Source organism: Gobio gobio (assembly GCF_949357685.1).
Source record: "Gobio gobio genome assembly, chromosome: 21".
NCBI classification, from domain to species: domain Eukaryota; kingdom Metazoa; phylum Chordata; class Actinopteri; order Cypriniformes; family Gobionidae; genus Gobio; species Gobio gobio.
The window spans coordinates 42,638,886-42,659,053 of NC_137117.1; the positions used below are offsets into that span (position 1 = coordinate 42,638,886).

The 20,168-nt window shown below is 38.6% G+C and overlaps 1 protein-coding gene across 1 annotated transcript in view; it reads right to left on the reverse strand.

Annotated features, from left to right (window-relative positions):
• Positions 1-20,062: 20,062 nt before the first annotated feature.
• The window catches only part of slc9a8 (solute carrier family 9 member 8), a 76,674-nt gene continuing 76,568 nt past the window's right edge, over positions 20,063-20,168 (reverse strand). The window contains exon 17 of the transcript XR_013815475.1: positions 20,063-20,106. The gene's annotated coding sequence lies outside the window, so the exon portion shown is untranslated. The remainder of the gene's footprint in view (positions 20,107-20,168) is intronic.

Sequence of the window (20,168 nt, forward strand, 5' to 3'; positions counted from 1 at the left end):
TTACTTCTATGTGTGGTTATTTTTGTCATTTTATTATTTTGGAGTTATATTTTTCTTTATTTATGGAAGTGAGCACATGGTGATTAAATGTACAACACATTTATTTTATAGAAAGGAAAAGGGCAATCTCACTCAAAGAGGCTGCTTATTTCTATGTTTAACAGGTATGTTTCCTATGTTGTGAAAGGTATCATGTTTATGTTTTTCATTGTTAATTGCCCCTTTTGATATTGTAATCTCATGGGAGAGAAAGGAAAAGGGCAATCTCACTCAAAGAGGCTGCTTATTTCTATGTTTAACAGGCAGCAGTGATTAAAGATCCAGTGAACTGTCGTCTGTTGTCCCGTGTCCACATTAATACACAACGCAGATAAGTCATTCCTAACTGGTGTCGCTGGGAAAGTGCGAGTCGACCGGTTACATATACACGATTGGTATCATCACTCTGTCTCCTCTCCACCAATAAGCTGGTGTGTGGTGTGTGGTGGGCGTACTGGCGCAATATGGCTGCCGTTGCATCATCCAGGTGGTGCTGCACATTGGTGGTGGTTGAGGAGATTCCCCCCTTCCATGTAAAGCACTAGAAAAGCGCTATATAAATGTAACAAATTATTATTATGTTATTGCCGGTTCCGGTTCTGATGCAACAAGCCAAAATCTCCAGTTTCACTGTCCACACAACAACACTTCAACAAGGGTTCCTAAAAATGAGTTTTAAAAAAAGATCGGTTGCAGTGTCCGGATACTGTGTTTGCGTGTGGACGAATGGCAAAAGAAAAAGAAAAAGCTGCGGTTTTGAAAATACCCGTGTTCGTGTGGACAGGGCCTGCGTGTGTCAGATCAGAGAGACATAGAAAATGTGCAGAACAGTGGGTCCCCAGGAGCAGGATTGAAAACTACTGATGTATACTGTAGTTGAGCTTTTCAGATGAATGGTGTTACAGTAATGTCAGTCTCAAGCATGGTAAGAAGGCGCAGATTAATGCACAGGCTTGCGTAGGCCGCAGCCTAGGGGCCCCACATGTGCAGGGGCCCCGGATTGGCCAGACTATTTTTTTTATTATTTAAAATGTACTTCAGCGCGAACAAAAAAAGACCCTCATTGTCCCATAAGAAACAATAAGCAGGTGATTGGATAGATCTGTCCAATCAGCTGCTGGTCAAATCATGTCAATCATTTTCATTTACGTCACTGCTATTGCTAGACAGGCAAGACGGCATAGCGGCAAAATGTCTGAAAGGAAGCACGATAGTGGAGCACAAAAACGGAAAATACAAAGGTAAAAAGAACAACGTAACCAAGATATACCGAAAAAAATCTCTAAATTGACTGGATACTTAAAGGCTGCTGAATCTTCATCCAGTCAAAGACAAGATCCACAGCAGGAGGACTGTGTTATGGAGGGCGATCAGGTATTTCTTTTAATTTTATTATTAATCTGTATTTACGTCGCTCAAATAGCGCACTTACCCAGCAACAGAGAAACTGGTAGCCAGGCAACAGCCAAGTGACACATTTGTGGCGACGTCACTACACGCATTTTAGCTAGCCGTGCCGAGAATTCCGGCCAGAGAACGGTTTGTAATCGTGCTGTACTAGGCTCAAGTGGAAACGTTCGGCCCAGCGGCGAAAAAGCAGCTATTGCTATTCGCCGTTTTTATTATGGCTTTGTTTTATACAGTTTAGTGTAGGCCTATTGCACAGTGGTTTGTGTCTCAGTAAAAATGTTGTGATTTTGCCTCAGCAAAACAGGGTGTTCTGCACTGATGCTGTAGTCTACCTGTTGGTTTATAAAGCTAAACCAGCTTGCAGTTGAACTGCGAATGCAGGGAATTCTGTTGCTTTGCTGTTTAATGTTACATATTTCTGTGGCAGAGGGTAATATATTTCCACCATCTCTGTTAATTAAAAGGCTGCTTCTAAGCACTGGGCCGTGTGTGTGTTTGTATTTGTGTTTTGTTTGTAATGTTTAATTTCTCATTTTACCTACACAGCAAAATCCCCAGTGTTAAATCAACACTGCTCAGAGTGTATTTGGTCCCACTCCACAGAGAGTTAAAATAACACTGAAGCAGTGTTGAAGTTAATGAGATAATTAAGAGATAATTATGTGATGATTGGTCATTAGTGATGAACACCTGATGATAATGAGCAGAATCACTGAAGAAAAGAGAAACACAAGAACTACAACTGACTTCAGCCACAGCCCAGAAGCTCTAATTGAGAGTTTTTTTGTGTTGATTTTGTGTTGAAAATGTTTTGGTTTTTATGTCACCATCATGGTGATCAGTGATTTCTTTAGTTGGGCAGTTTGACAACTTTTTAATGTTAATGTTTCTCTGGCTGTTGTAACTGAGTTTGCCATGGCAAGAAAAGCAATAGAAAACACAATCAGATGCTGTCGGCTGCTTGATGATAAGAATATGCCCGTTGAGTAGTGGCTTAATTCATAGATCTTAAAACTAAGTATGAGCAATATACTATTTACTTTGTTTTATTGTCTATAATCTACAAAAGATTCAGCACGGTTTTTTCCCGCGCTGTCTGCGGATGTGACGTCACCACCGCTGCGAGAGTGAGCAGAAAATAAGAGCAGTTCTGTTTTTTGGCCACAGGTGTCAGTCGTGAGTTTAAATTTCTGAAAAACGCATATAGCCCCTTTAATTATCTGTTCCGATTAATGATGAGGTTAGATGGGTATTGTGTTTGGGGTCTGTTACATGCTCCTGCCTGATCGATTGCTCTCCTGCCTGATCGATTGCTCCTGTCTGCCTGCTGTGTCTGTTGCTCTGTAGCTCAAGTCTGTAGCTCTGTAGAGCCTTGCTTACATTTGAATCTTTATTTTGATATTTCCTCTTTCTTCTACTGCTAAATATAACTTACTCATCACCATACATTGTTTAAAATTGCCTATCACGTTAAATTTGACATCGCTAGCTTTTAATCTAAATCACCATCACACGTTAGCATTTTGTTAGCCTGTTAGCTATCTCTGCACCCGGGTCTCCCTTTTTCTGAGTCCATAGCTTGGATTAGTAAATTGTGTCCAGCAAACGATTGTGGTAAGTGGTAAATTGGATTAATCAACAAACACGGTAAGTCATGTCTTCTCCTGTCATTATCACCTGCATTGCATGTCGCATGTTTAGTGTAGGCTTCTCCGCTGGCGAACAGGGCTTCACATGTGATAAATGTAAGGAGATAGTTAGGCTGACGGAGAAGATTTCAGAATTAGAAACACGCATCCATACTTTATCTGAGAGTAGTGAGGATGTAACAGCTTTAGACACTGATTTGGATGCGAATAGCTTAGTGAACTCTGTACATTCTTCGGTTCCGGCTGCAGGGCCCTCGCAGCAGGGAAACTGGGTAACAGTGAGGCAGCATAGTCGCAGACCAAAGAACCGCTTTTCCGTTCCGGTTAGAACATCAAACAGGTTCTCCCCTCTCAGTGAAGCACCCACTGAGTATCCTGTTGAAAGTGCCCTAGTCATTGGCGATTCTATTACACGGAACGTGAAGATAGAGACACCAGCCACCATAGTCACTTGTTTACCAGTTGAAGAAGGATGGCATCCATCCCTCTTGGGGTGGTGCTGCTCTTCTCTCTAGTAATTTGGCACATAGTCTTAGAGCTAAACCTTGACTCACTAGGGCCCAGGTCAGGAAGCAGACAAACTGGCTAAACCGACCGTCTGCTAGCTGTCTCACGTCACCGGAGTCAGATAAATCCCAGCACATAGAGACTCTTTCACCTAGATATTATCATATAGAGACTGTGTCTGTTCCCCGAATTAGTAAATACAAAAAAACATCAAAACCATTCAACAGTAAAAATTTAATTGACGTCCAACAAATAAACAAAATATATAATACAGATGAACAATTGATAAAGCTTGGGTTGCTGAATATTAGATCCCTTTCCCCAAAAGCGCTTATTGTTAATGATATTATTACAGATAATAATCTAGATGTGCTCTGTTTGACAGAAACCTGGCTAAAACCTGACGACTACATTACCTTAAATGAGTCCACCCCCCAAGATTATTGTTATAAACATGAGCCGCGTCTGAAAGGTAAAGGGGGAGGGGTTGCTGTAATTTATAATAATATCTTCAGTATTACTCAGAAGTCTAGTTTCAAATATAATTCCTTTGAAGTTTTGGTGCTTTATGTAACGCTATGTAGTGTACATGATAAAACCCGTTCAACATTTGTGTTAGCTACTGTATACAGGCCACCAGGGCATAATACAGACTTTATCAAAGAATTTGCTGATTTTCTATCAGAGTTAGTACTGGCCGTAGATAAAGTACTAATTGTTGGTGATTTTAATATCCATGTAGACAACGGAAAAGACGTATTGGGATTAGCATTTAAAGACACACTAAACTCTATTGGAGTTAGGCAACACGTGTCAGGAGCCACTCATCGCCATAACCATACTTTAGACCTAATATTATCACATGGAATAAATGTTGATACCGTTGAAATTCTGCAGCAGAGCGATGACATCTCAGATCATTACTTAGTATCATGTATACCTAATTTAGCTAAGGTTGCAAAGCCGCCCCCTCGCTTTAAAAATGGCAGGACAATCACTGCCGCTACTAAAGATTGCTTTTTAAATAATCTCCCTCATCAGTATCATCTGCTCAGCATCCCAGATAGTATAGAAGAACTCGATGTTGCAACAGAAAATAATGACTCTCTCTTTTCCAGTACTTTAGACACAGTTGCTCCTCTGCGCTTAAAGAAGATTAAAGAAAATAGTCCAACGCCGTGGTACAACGAGCACACCCGGGCCCTTAAAACAGCAGCCAGAAAAATGGAGCGCAGCTGGAAGAAAACAAAATTAGAGGTATTTCGTAATTCGTGGAAAGAGCACATGATCACATACAGAAAGGCTGTAAAAACTGCTAGATCTGCTTATTTCTCAACTCTCTTGGAAGAAAACAAACACAACCCAAGGTATTTATTCGATACAGTGGCTAAATTAATCAAAAATAAAGCTTCAACTTCTGATGATTGTAAACAGCACAGCAGTAATGACTTTATGAACTTCTTCACATGTAAGATTGATAATATTAGGAAAAAAAATTTAACCATGCAGCCGTCTAATACAGCATCACATCAGACAGAGCATTGTAGTGTCACTGAGGAAAAATTACACTCATTCACTGCTATAGGAGAAGAAGAATTGGCTAAACTCGTTAAATCATCAAAATCGACAACATGTATGCTCGACCCTATACCAACTAGGCTATTAAAAGAGATGCTACCAGAGGTCATAGATCCTCTTCTTAATATCATTAATTCATCTTTGTCATTAGGATATGTACCAAAAACTTTTAAGTTGGCAATTATTAAACCACTTATTAAAAAAACCGCAACTTGATCCTACAGATTTAGTCAATTATAGACCAATCTCAAATCTACCCTTCCTGTCAAAAATACTTGAAAAGGCAGTGTCTTCACAATTATGTTCCTTTTTAGAAAGAAATGGTATCTGTGAGGATTTCCAGTCAGGATTTAGACCGTATCATAGCACTGAGACTGCTCTCGTCAGAGTTACAAATGATTTGCTCTTATCATCCGATCGTGGCTTTATCTCTCTATTAGTGTTACTCGATCTTAGCGCTGCATTTGATACTATCGACCACAACATTCTTTTGAATAGACTCGAAAATGATGTAGGTATTAGTGGAATTGCATTATCATGGTTTAAATCATACCTATGCGACCGTTATCAGTTTGTAGTAGTAAATGAAGATATGTCACACCGATCGCAAGTTCAGTATGGAGTACCACAAGGCTCAGTGCTAGGACCGCTACTCTTCACCCTGTACATGCTACCACTGGGAGATATCATTAGGAAGCATGGCGTTAGTTTTCATTGTTATGCTGACGATACTCAGCTCTGTATTTCTTCACGCCCTGAAGAAACTTACCAGTTCACAAGATTAACGGAATGCATAGCTGATATAAAACATTGGATGACCGGTAATTTCCTGCAACTCAATTCAGAAAAAACAGAATTTTTAATTATTGGACAAAAAAGCTCCACAAGTAGTAACCTAGAATACTGTCTAACACTTGATGGCTGTTCTGTCAAGTCCTCGTCGTCAGTGAGGAACCTGGGTGTGCTCTTTGATACCAATCTTTCGTTTGAAAGCCACGTTTCTAGCATCTGTAAAACTGCTTTCTACCATCTTAAAAATATATCTAAATTACGGCACATGCTCTCAATGCAAAATGCTGAACAGTTAGTTCATGCGTTCATGACCTCAAGGTTAGATTATTGTAATGCTCTACTGGGTGGTTGCCCTGCTCGCTTAATAAATAAACTCCAGCTGGTCCAAAACGCAGCAGCTCGAGTTCTTACTAGAACCAGGAAGTATGACCATATTAGCCCAGTTCTGTCAATACTGCACTGGCTGCCTATTAAACATCGCATAAATTTTCAAATCTTACTTATTACTTACAAAGCACTAAATGGTTTAGCTCCCCAATACTTGAGCGAGCTCTTAACATTTATACTCCATCACGTCTACTGCGGTCTCAAAATTCTGGCCAGTTGATAATACCGAGAATATCCAAATCAACTGCAGGCGGTCGATCGTTTTCCTATTTAGCACCTAAACTCTGGAACAGTCTTCCTAACATTGTTCGGGAAGCAGACACACTCTGTCAGTTTAAATCTAGACTAAAAACACATCTCTTTACTGTGGCATACACTTAAAACACTTTTTCAATGAAATGATTGTTAGGCTGCATTAACTAGGTCAGCCGGAACCGGGAACACTTCCCATAACACCTGAATGTACTTGTTACATCATCAGAAGAATGGCATCTACGCTAATGATAGTCTCTCTGTTTTATCCCGAGGTTTACTGCAGTCAGCCGGATCCGGGCCGTATCCAGTTCAGATGGTGGACCTGCGCCCAGAGAAGACCAACACAGGCCCCCGAAGTGTCTGAGAGACGAGAGATAATTTTTTTATCTAGATTAATCTAGATTAAAATGGCTCATTTGAATTCTGCCGAAGGCATTCAGAATATGTGTGCTCGTAAGTGATCGTTTGTCTTATTATAGTTTGAATAATAAATAACTTCTGTCCCTTTAAGAACTGACGCACGCATGGATCCCAAACACTGTTCCTGTGAGCTGGTTATGCTGTGTTTACGTTAAAACTCACCAAGATGGGCATTGAGACATTTTTGAGTGTATTTGACCATTAATAAGGTGGAAAAAGGAGCTCATTTTTGCACTTGTATGTCAGAGGCGCTTTATTACGGTATGTGTGTGTACGCTTCAGATGCGAGCACGAAATCTGCGGGAATTAGTAGAATTAGCGTTATGTACGACCCCGCGCAAAATTCAGACGGGTCACACCAATACTAACAAAAGTCTAGCAGAACACCCTTTCGCAATGTTCAGAGGATTAAACGGACTGAATGAGAGGAGGCGGGTGTGTGAACTCGCTGTCGGTCGGAGAGGAGAGCGCAGCTGATATCGATACTGTAAAAAATGAGTATCGTTTCAGATATTTCAGTATCGATACGAAATATGGATATTTTTAACAACACTAGTAGGCATACACACACAGGTTCGAAGACTCGTTCTCTCGCCCCCTAGAGTGCAATTCGGCTAGGTATACATCCGCGCTAAAATATCAAGGTGAAAGTCCTCATAGCTTGCATAGTATAGACCCAGCTCCCAACCCAACTGTTAAAGTTTCTCACAATATTGATGGCACATATCTGCATCGTTTGGTTGTCTATGTTTTCGATTTGATAATTGTCTTAAAATTTTCCTCATTGTTTTACAGTCTAAATCAAACAATTTTTTCATTTTCTTGTTTAGTTTTATGGATTTCTCACAGCCTGGTCCTCGTCCTTCACAGTCGTCGCTCCTCCTTTAATGCGTCCGAGCTCCTCCGTGAGACACAAAACCGGTGTGGCGCGCAGGTGACGCAGACCTGCAAACTCACTCATGCAGACCTGCAAACTCACTCATTATCATCACGCCACCGGCCTCGCCCCTTCTCAAGGTCCCTCGGCCTCGACTGCTTGCCACAGTATTTAAAATACAAAATACCTCAGTTGAAATGGATAAAAATAAAATACCAAATACTGTGTGGAAAAAAAATTATTTAAATACAAATACAGTATTTTGTATCTTGAAATTACACAAAATACATGTGAAATTGGCCATTTAGTGAAGTATCACTATTAGGCTGAAATCCTTTTCTGAATGCAAAGAACATTTTGGAGTGTACGACATGCAACAGGACATAAACCGACTGTTTTTACATGAACACCTTTACATGAATACTGCTGACATATTTTTGTGTGTATTTGACCGTTTAGCCACGCACAGAGAGCTGCCTGTCAGTGTGTGAATAGTGAAACTTTTGGTTTTTTTAAATCAAGCACATCCCACTCTTTATTACTCATTTGTCCATGTTTCTTTAAAAGCTGCACAGATATACTTGCAAACAGCAATATATAAACGATATAGAAAGTTGAATCAATTCATGATATACATCGTCATATCACCCAGTCCTAGCGAGCATTAATAATTTGACTAGCTAGTTGATAAAACCAACAACCAATATTTTGAAAATACAAAAATACAAATTACAGTTGATTTTTTTTTAAAGGCTTTAAATTACAAAATATATCTGAAATACTGCCAATCCTTTCAGAAAACAACCAAGCTTGTGAAGGCGTGCAGTGTGCGGAGCTAAAGAGACATGAGCACACACACACGCACACAAACTCGCACAATAGGCCTATATCATGGCTTTCGATTCACTATATGTTCGTGTTGTTCACATTATATGCACTTACATGCCGATTGGCAACAAAACACACATTTGATGCAGTTTCACTCACCGTCTGCGGTTTCGACTCATGACCGGGAACAAACAAACACACTTGCAGAACTCCAGAAAATAAACTGCATCCACTGTTTCCTTAACACTGGGTTATTTGGGAAGCTGAAGGTTATCTTTCCCTCACAACCAGAAACACTCTTCTTTAGTGACATTGTTGATTTTGAGGTCTAAAAAAAATGACAGCGCCGCCGACGGCTCCCATAACCCCAACGAAGCTCATTGATGATGCTCTTGCTCTCACTTTGGTTGATGTGTGTGTGTGTGTGCACGCGCTCATCCGGGTGAAGTGCCCATATAAGGAATCCCGCCCTTTATGACATCATACAGGGCCATACTTGAAAAAAACATTCCGAAACATGTTCAAATTCTTTTTGGCAAAGAAATACTCCGTCATACATCAAACTAATTTTTTGAAACTTTGGTCATGTTTAGCACGAGAATCCACTCTTTAACAGTGTAAATAAGTTAGAATGCGTGAAATTGCATTTGACATCTCCTTTAACATAAAACTAAAAAACTGAAAACGACAGCAATTTGACACATTTCTGCAGCAATGCCATTTTTAAATATTCAGAATCTAAAAAAATATGTAACATTATCAAAACAATTAGATGTAGCTGAACACACAGGTTCATTACCATCTATATAAAAAAGGGACAATTTAGGAATAATGAAATGGGTCAACATGCACTGAGTGAATTATAAACAGTAGACCGTTTCATTTTTGTTTTGTAAAGAAATTTTACAAAAGAAAACATTGTATAATGCTACCTGTTGTAAGTGTTTTTAGGTCATTGTTTCATGACTGATAAAGTGAGTTTGCTGGTTGAAAACCTTTGCTAGTTTTATGGAAGACCGATTTGATTTCAGACATTAATATAGCGTTTTAGTGCATTTTGAACACTACCTGGGCTTGCTACAATCCAAAAGCATCCACAGCGTATGAGATGGGAGCCGTATTGCTACAAATGCAAGGTGACAAACAGTCTATGCATTAAAGGGATAGTTCACCCAAAAATGAAAATTTGACATTTATCTGCCTACCCCCAGGCCATCCAAGGTGTAGGTGTCTTTGTTTCTTCAGTAGAACACAACTGGAGATTTTTAACTCCAACCGTTGCTGTGTGTCACTCATATAATGCATGTCAATGGGGTCTAATTCTATTAGAGTAAAAAAACTGAAACTTCCGCAAATGCCAGAAGTGCACTTGCGCTCTTCTTCTTCTTGTTTTACGGCGGATCGCAAACAAATACTTGCATTACCGCCACCTATGTCAGAAATGCTCTCGCGCTCGTATACGTCACTCATTGTTTACTGTATACGAGCACGAGAGCATTTCTGACATAGGTGGCGGTAATGCACGGATTTGTTTGCGATCCACCGTAAAACAAGAAGAAGAAGAAGAAGAAGAAGAGTGCGAGAGCACTTCTGGCGTTTGTGGAAGTGCTGCTCTTTCAGTGCTGTTGGACATGGTGTTGTATTTGAGGTAAAAAATTATATAAATACTGTTCGGTTTATCGCACAAACCGATCGTTTCGTGTCTTAAGACATTGATGTGTCGTCACGAGCCGCATGGTTTCATTTAAAGTTGTCGGTGCATGTTTTTTTAACCCTAATACAACTAGACCCCATTGACAAGCATTATATGAGTGACACACAGCAACGGTTGAAGTTAAAAATCTCCATTTGTGTTCTACTGAAGAAACGAAGACACCTACACCTTGGATGGCCAAGGGGTAAGCAGATAAATGTCAAATTTTCATTTTTGGGTAAACTATCCCTTTAAGAGCACTCATGAACACTGAACGGAAATTGTTCAGCCCTAGCTGTCATCAGAAAAATCTAAAATAAAATAGTGTCATAGTCCAGCTTAAGTAACTTCAGTGGTGGTTCATTTCTGTTGTAAAAAAAAGTTATTAATTTAGTTAATTTATTTGTACAGCCACTCTGGAGAAAACAGTGATCTCATCGTCCAGCTCAGTTCAGTTCTCATACAATGGTGTCAATGCAGACAGATCAGTAATATAGTTTAATATTTAGTATCCCCAACTGAGCAAGCCAAAAGCCAAATACAAAAGAGGCGACGGTGTCAAGGAACCAAAACCCTATCAGGTGACAGAATGGAGAAAAAACCTTGGGAGAAACCAGGCTCAGTTCTTGGTAGAAAATGGACTGTTGTTAAAAGGCTGTCGACTGCTAATTCTCTTCAGAGTGATATCTTGGAAAAAATGCACATTGCACACCAAGGCATAGGCAAAGAACGTGCTAAGCAATCAGTTTGGAGGCTAAGTCTCAGCGCACAGCTTCAGATAAGGGTGGAGAAATGACATTTGTGCAAGCCATCAGAAGAACTTCAAAGAGACATTGATTCCCACTGAATTTACATGAATGCATTAAAATGTATCTGTTATCAGAGATGATAGTGTCCAAGTTATGTTACATGTACAAATCACGCAGTTAGCTAACAATGCATTCATTTAAGGCAGAAACAAGGAGCTCATTGAAGTAATGAATGCATTTTAATAAATGATTAGGATACACAGAAAAAGAGGTTGCATCATCTGAAGTCCTCACAGGAGTTGGAGTCCTCTCGAGTCTCCTCTTCACAGGTGTTGGGGCATCTGAAGACTTCATAAGAGGCTGGATCCAAACTGGAGCTGACGTACTCTCTAGTTACCTCAGGATGGGCATCCCAAGATAAAACAGAACATCAAGTGGAGAATAAATTAGCCTAGCTGCCAGGGCCGGCCCTGACCAATTTGCTGCCCTAGGCAAGATTTTACTTGGTGCCCTTTGTATCAAGGTTTAGCACTACATGTTTTCAGTCTAAGTTGTGGAAACACTGGTACTGTTTTATTTTTTTAATTCATTGATGTTTTTTAATTTTATTGATGTTGTTTTATATGATGTTCAGTCCATTCTACCCCATCATTATGTTCATGATATTATTATTATTATTATTTAAATTTTTTAAAAGGCTGATGATAGTTAATCTATACAAAAATAGCACCTACGCCACATTACAGCCTAAACACAAATAACAAGTAATTGCATCTAGCATTCATGCACAAACTATTGAGAACTAGCAAAAGTGTTTGTTTTCCAGTAGATGGCAGCAAACTTCCACTAATATGCACATTCATGTTTTCACCATGAATTAAACTGAGAAATTTAGATATTTAATGTGAAATTTACATAAAATGTTGCTATTTTAAATAAACCTGTATATAAATATAATTACTAATTTCGGCAAATACATTTTAAAATGTCCATATGTCCCCTTAAAACTGCACAACTGTAGAGTAAAAACATTAGGCTATTGAAAAAGTGATATTACATGCGTTTAAAAAAACAGATATTATTATTTTTGGAATTAATTAGCATACATTAGTATTTTACTACTATGCAATTAAATAAACTGTTCATTCATTACATCACTTTACCTCTGTCTTTACACTGCAAAAAATGCTCTTCTTATTTAGTCATTTTTTCTTGTGTCCAGTCCAAACATCAAAAAATTCTTAAATCAAGATGTATTTACTAAAATAACATTAGATAATTTTTCCTTGTTTTCTGGGGGGAAAAATCTAAATGAAGTGAGTTTTAGCTTAAAACTAGCACAATTATCTTCCAAATGGGGTGAGAAAAATTCTCTTATTTCTGTTTGGGACAGAAACAAGATTTTTCTCACCCCTCATTGGCATATAATTTAGTTTGTTTTAAGCATAAACTCACTTAAGAAAAAATATCATTTTACTTATCTAGTAAATGCATCTTGGTTTAAGAATTTTTAGATATTTAGACTAGAAATAAGACAAAAATACTAAGAAGAGCATTTTTGCAGTGTTTCCCTTATCTTGCCTGCATCAGAGGGCTTCTGTTTTTTATGACACTACAATGCCATGCGTCATAAATTATCAGGCAACTTTCACCGTGTCTACACCTGGAGCGAGCGGCCAAGCACCCTAAAAAATGAAAGCAATCCTGTCTACATTAGATGCGGCGAGAGGCGACGCGACACAACAAATTCCCAACGTTAAACTGATCACGCGTTATATTTCTGACGCACTTCAAGTAGCTCAGCGGGGGAGATTGATGAGGCGGACCGCGAAGATGCGGAGGACTTAGTTAAGTTTTTTTGCGCTTTATTTGGTAATATTTCAAATTAATATGAATGAAATAGTATCAGTAATACATTTTGGCGCCCCTATGGATGAGTGGCGCCCCTAGCATTTGCCTATTCCGCCTATGCCACGGGCCGGCCCTGCTAGCTGCTGTTCATAACATTTCAAGCAAATATAATCATGTGCATTTGATCTGACATAACTGTAGTACAAGGTTATGAGATGCATTATGTGGATGCTTGACTAAAGAGATGCGTCTTTAATCTAGATTTAAACTGGGAGAGTGTCTCAGAGCCCCAAACCTCATCAGGAAGGCTATTCAAGAGTTTAGGAGCCAAATGTGAAAACACTTAGATATCCTAGGTATCCCAGTTTTGTGATTTTTAAGAGCGTGATGAACCATTTACGGCCAAACAGATCAAACAGACGAGCTACTGCAGCTCAAATTGCTCAAGAAGTTAATGCTGGTTCTGATAGAAAGGTGTCAGAATACACAGAGCATCTCAGTTTGTTGTGTATGGGGCGGCACAGCCGCAGATCAGTCAGGGTGTCCATGCTGACCCCTGACCCCGCCCAAAGAGCCAACAGTGGCACATGAGCATCAGAACTGGACCACGGAGCAATGGAAGAAGGCGGCCTGGTCTGAGGAATCACGTTTTCTTTTACATCACGTGGATGGCCGAGTGTGTGCGCGTCGCTTACCTGGGGAACACATGGCACCAGGTGCACTATGGGAAGAAGGCAAGCCGGCGGAGGCAGTGATGCTTTGGGCAATGTTCTGCTGGGAAACATCCATGTGGATGTTACTTTGACACGTACCACCAGCCTAAGCATTGCTGCAGACCATGTTCACCCTTTCATGGAAACGGTATTCCCTGGTCCCATGGAAAACAATTGAATAAATGACATATTGCACATGATTTACCACAGTTGCATCCAGGGGAGCCTGTGTGGATCAGTGACACTAGAGATAAGGCGACTGTGATTACGACGGTGGAGACTACAATATCTTACCTTGTGAAATCATCTAAGGGCATTCTTCGTTGTAACCGAAGTCACCTAGCGTCTACACCAGTAGCATTGCCAGCAGAAATATCAGGACTTAGGCATCTGTTCTGGAAATCAAGGCTTCTGTAGTTGGGCCAGATGTTTTGTGCTCAGATTATGTTCCAGTACTTACCATCACTCCTGAGAAAAGATGTCCTACTACATTTACATTTACATTTATGCATTTAGCAGACGCTTTTATCCAAAGCGACTTACAACTTGGGGGTACAATAAGCGATTGGTGCCTGAAATACTTAGTCCGTTTACATTTCTCAGTGTAGCACAGGCTAGAGTAGGGAGGGAAAGAGGAGGAGAAAGAGGAAAGGAAAGATTTTTTTTTTTAAGAGGTTAAGTGCTCATGGAAGAGATGAGTTTTTAGTTGACTTTTGAATGTTGTCAACGAATCCGCATTTCGGATGGCGGTGGGCAGATCGTTCCACCAGCTGGGAACGTTGAATGAAAATGTTCTGGAAAGGGATTTTTTGCCTCTCTGTGATGGTACTACAAGACTTCTCTCCTTGGCTGAACGAAGGCTTCTGGTGGGGGTGTGGCGACGTAGAATCGAGTCAAAGTATGCAGGAGCTGAGCGCGTGGTGGCTCTGTAGGCAAGCGTCAGCGCCTTAAACTTGATGCGAGTGGTAGCCAGTGCAGAGAGATGAAGAGAGGTGTGACGTGGGTCCTTTTGGGCTCGTTGAAGACCAGACGTGCCGCTGCATTCTGGATCATTCGAAGTGTTTGGATCGCACAAGAGGGGAGTCCGGCCAGAAGCGCGTTGCAGTAGTCAAGTCTAGAAATAACCAGGGCCTGTACAAGAAGCTGTGTTGCGTGTTCTGTTAGGAACAGTCTGATCTAAGGGGACTAGGGGGGACTTAGTTTTTAGGGGACTTCCTTTACTAGGGAAAGGAAACCCTCAAAGTACCTGAAGGACTTATTAGGTGTTTAGTTAGTTAGTTTAGTTTAGTTTAGTTAGAAGGTGTTTTTGGGAAAACAGTGATTTGCTACGGGGCAGAATAAACCCCCACACTCAGTAGAAGGAATATGGGCAGTCTACCCCACCTTTCTTAGGTGTTAAAGGAATAAAAAATAAACAAAAGGTTTACATGTTATTTGTTATTTTATTTAGTAGTGTAAAATGCTGCATAGACAACATGTTGAAATGTTATAAGTAATGGTTATGGTGGTAATATAATGGAGATAACAGATTGTGTGGTATGGTAGAAACTGGAAAAGTATTGTACATTGTACTTGATGTAAAGAATTAATCCCAGAAAGGGGGATGCAGTGATATAGTTAAATACCGCCCCCTAGTGGTCAAGTACACACAAATTCTAACGCAACCGTCCTAGCATCTTTATCTGATGCCATTGGAGAGTTTGTGTTATTCCATCAAGATCAAATTAAAATGTAGCAAATTTTTGTCCACTGTTACCGACAGAGAGGGATCCGGCCATGGCTCCTGGAATGTGTTGTTCACCACAATCACTTGACAAACATATGCATACATTCTCACATCCTAAGTCATACAAGTGTTTAATTATCTACATAATGGCTCAATGATCAGTTAAATGCATTGATCAATATATATTGAATCTGTGTGTGATCATTTGAATGAGCTTTTTCTTTGTTATAGATATTTTGTTAACACTTTCTATGAAGTCCATGCTTATAATGAATTATAGCTCCATTTATACTTATTCATAATTAAGAATGACTAATTTATGAACGTATTTATAAAGACTCATTAAGACATATACTGCATTATAAGAAGTTATACTTACATTTGTATTATTGTTATAATTATCTTCAATATGCAAACTCATAATCAATTATACAGTGCATCCGGAAAGCATTCACAGCGCTTTTTCCACATTTTGTTATGTTACAGCCTTATTCCAAAATGGATTTAATTAATATATTTCAAGTTGTAGAAACACCTCAAGGATGATCAGTGGAAACGGGAGCACCTGAGCTCAATTTTGAGTGTCATGTGTTTTTTTTTTTTTAATAGGCGTTTCCAAGAGATGCAGTGCAAAATAATCAATATTACAAAAATAAAACGACGCAAACAGTACAAAATGTGACATTAAAACGTGTATAAATCATTCGTTTTTCTAGAGTAACACTGTAAGCCAGGGGTGTCAAAAGTCCAAATGCGGCCCGGGGATGAATTTCAAACGGCCCGCAGCGCGTCTATTAAAATGTATTATATGTGGCCCGCCACGGATCATTTACAAATCATGCAGTTTCACGATGTCAGTACTAGACTTTAGGCCAGGGAAACAGCGCCCAAAGCGGAACGAAACGGCGCTGCTGATTTGATTTGATTTAAATCCAGTTAAACAGCGCTGACTTAATAAACAACACTAACGTGCAAATCAGCTGAGCCCATTCAAAATACTTTTCAAACAACAATTCACCAACATTTATCATGGATTTACTGTGGTAACACTACCTGTAACCGTGGTCATTTGTCAGAAATGTGGGTTAATATCTAATTTTATTTCATTTGTAATGTAGACATTTATTAAATGAGTAATAAAGGCCAAATTGCAGACTATTTCTTGTCATAAACTTGCAGTTTTGTGCATTTGTATTTATATGTCTATAGACTAAATACCATTCTAGATATAGAAATATATATATGTATGTATAACTTTTTGCCTTGTGTGCACTGCAAAAAATGCTGTCATTTAGTATTTTTGTCCTGTTTCTAGTCTAAATATATCTAAAAATTCTTAAATCAAGATGTTACGAGATAAGTTAAATGACATTAGATATTTATTCTTGTTTTCTGGAAAATAAAATTTAATCGAAGTGAGTTTTTGTTTAAAACAAGCAAATATATCTGCCAATGGGGTAAGAAAAATAATGTTTCTGTTTGGAATCTTCAAGGAAGATAATTTTTCTAATCCATTGGCAGATCATTTAGTTTGTTTCAAGCAAAAACTCAATTCATTTTGATTTTTTTCCCCCAGGCATCTTGATTTAAGAATTTTTAGATATTTGGACTGGAAAAAAGACAGAAATACCAAGTCAGAAAAGCATGTTTTGTAGTGTGGTTTTACCTGTGGTGATCTAAATAAAGCACTTATTAAATTTAAATAAGAATAGAGTTCTAACTCCGTAATAATATTAAAATGTCACCCATTAAAACTTTTTGGTTGATGAAATTTGGTTTATGCTTCAAGAGCAATGTTTTGTGAAGTAATTATGAATCGCAAAAATGTAGGCTACTAATGGCGATTAGCCAAATATAATCGTAAATATGAACGCTCGTATGCGACAGTACATTCCCACATGAAAAAATACTATAGTAAAATTACAGCAAAGCTAAATAACATTAGCAATGGTCATACAGGTCAACTTGCAGCATGTTTTGTCCACTATATATGCGAAGAACGAATGAGGAATAATTTTTACAGAGGTAACGTTAGGCTACGTCTCAAATACGTTTTCACATTGCCATATATAGGCGTGCTAATGTTGTTTTCCTCAGCGTCCCAGCATAATGACAGAGAAACGGGCTCTGATAATGCATTACTAATGTTAGCAATGACGACTCGCCGTTTTTATTTACCAAACAATTCCTTAACGTTACCTTTTCAATTCAATGACCCACCTCCTCCATCTGCGCCAACCTAACGTTACTTTGCACGAACATGCATAACTTTGTTCGACTGTCATGAATATTTAAAATGTCCATTTACAGTAAGTACAAGTTAGCCAAACATAGATGAACCTTACCTGTCCAGGAGAAAATTAGCAACGTTGGCATCAGTCTTCAAATTATTCTCAGTTTTCAGCCGTCTCCATCTTTCAAAGGCATCTCTTATACAAATCCTTGTTTTATTTCGGACACTGTCACAACGTTTTTCTGATTCATAACGAGGTCGTTTAGGTTTCGTAAAGTTAGACATTATTTATCCAAAAAGTTTGTAGCTGCAGCTGTGGTAACTAGAGCAGAGCTGGCAACCCGAATGCAGAAACACTACTGACTTCGTGATTGGTCGACAGGTGGAGGGTGGAGCTTCAGGCCAAAACACAACATGTCAACATCAACATCAGTTGAGGGCTGCAACTTCACTTTTAAAATGACAATATCTTGGCCGGACAACCGTTGTCAGTGATATAAGTATTTGAAATGAACATGATTTCTTAATGTCTAGTGACATATCAGGGCCATTTTATGATTAATTGAAATACATTTCTTACATACAGTTCCTTTAAATATCTATATATTTCCTGTCCTATCTCAAGTTACTGTACTGTCAGCTCATGCTTTTGTCAAATATATATATATATACACCGGTATATATATATATATATATATATATATATATATATATATATATATATATATATATATATATATATATATATATATATATATATATATATATATATATATATATATATATATAAGGGCTGGGCAAATTAACGCGTTAACGCGGGCGATTAATTTTTTCAGCTTAACGCATTAAAAATATTTAACGCAAAAAACGCAGCGTCCGTTTTTACATCCATTTTTGCTTAGCGTTACATGATCATCACGCTCTTATTCATGTAAATGCTTCCAAGCGCGACAAGACACAAGAGAACACGCTGTATGCCAATGTCCTGTGTGTGTGTGTGTGTGTGTGTGTGTCAGTGTCCTGTCTGTGTGGATGTGTCTCATGTCAGCTAATCAAGGGACACACACACACACACACACACACACACATTCGACGCATAGATAGACTCGCGTCAGTTTCCTGCTCACATCGAGTTCTCTTTTGCTCTAGAACAAACAATAACACAGAGGATTTTGAGTATTCTCATATTAGGAGTCTTAAATTAGTTAAATAACGTCTTAAATGAACTTAAAGAGTTGTGAGGAAATGAGATGCGCGTGAGATGTTCTTAAAGTGACAGTAGCACTGATGATGCCTGTCATTAATGTTCATCAAAGAACACCGGGAACAGAGAAAATTTTAGCTTTAATGATGATTCCTCTATATTTCATTTATTATTTATGCAGTTAAGAAAGATAACTATTACATTTCTGTATATGTATAACAGGGAAGGCCATGGGTAAATATAACATTTATTATTTTGGGTTTATGTAAAGATTGTTTTAAGTTCACTTAAATTAAAAGTTGTTTTTAAAGCCTAATAAATGTTGAAATTGGGAGCTTTCAGTTATACTGTAATGTAACGTCATTAATGTTTCATAGAGACTTTAGTATCAGTGATACTGGCCTTCATTCATAAAAATATGACAATACAACACACATTTAAAATATGCTGTCTTTAAATTGTGTATACATTAATTTGGAGAGTAACTGAAATTATTACAATATCAAAATATTAAAAACTTGCGATTAATGGCGATTAATTACAGAAAAAAGTGTGATTAATTAGTTAATTTTTTTTAATCGATGCCCAGCACTAATATATATATATATATATAATAGAAAAGGGACCGGCCCCTGGGTATGTCCACAACATAGAATCCGGACCTCTTTAAAAAAAAGTTTGGACACCCCTGCTGTAAGGTAAAGTTATAGCGGGAGGCTTTCCTCACATTAGCCCATCGAGCTTTAACAGACCCCCTAAGCGTGTGGTGGCCCTGTCCTAAATGGCACCCTAAATACTTGCAGTCTTCATACAAGTCTGCACTTCCGTTAATGATCTATTACTGTATGTCTGGACTTTTCTATTAGCAGGGCTTCAGAAAAAAGAAGCATGTTCCAGTGTAGAACGGCCACGCTTTATGAACTCAACATTCAGGTCTCTATCAATATGACCACAGTTTTCTATCATCCCAGACTCGAGTCAAAACATGGACACTGAAAACGTTGTATATTACTGCCCCCTTGTGGCCAGATAGAACAATATCACTATTTAATAGACTTTATTCACAGCAGCGGCTAAAATAAATAATAAAAGGGGAATAAAGGCGAGGCTGTGAGGGATAGACATTTTTCAGTTCTTTAATGTTTTTCTTTGGATTGTTCTGCTGACGAAACACTGCAAGAATATCAAGGAATTTCTGTAGAAAAAAAAAAAAACTATTAATAGCTTTTTACAGCAAATGCCATTGAAAACACGGGG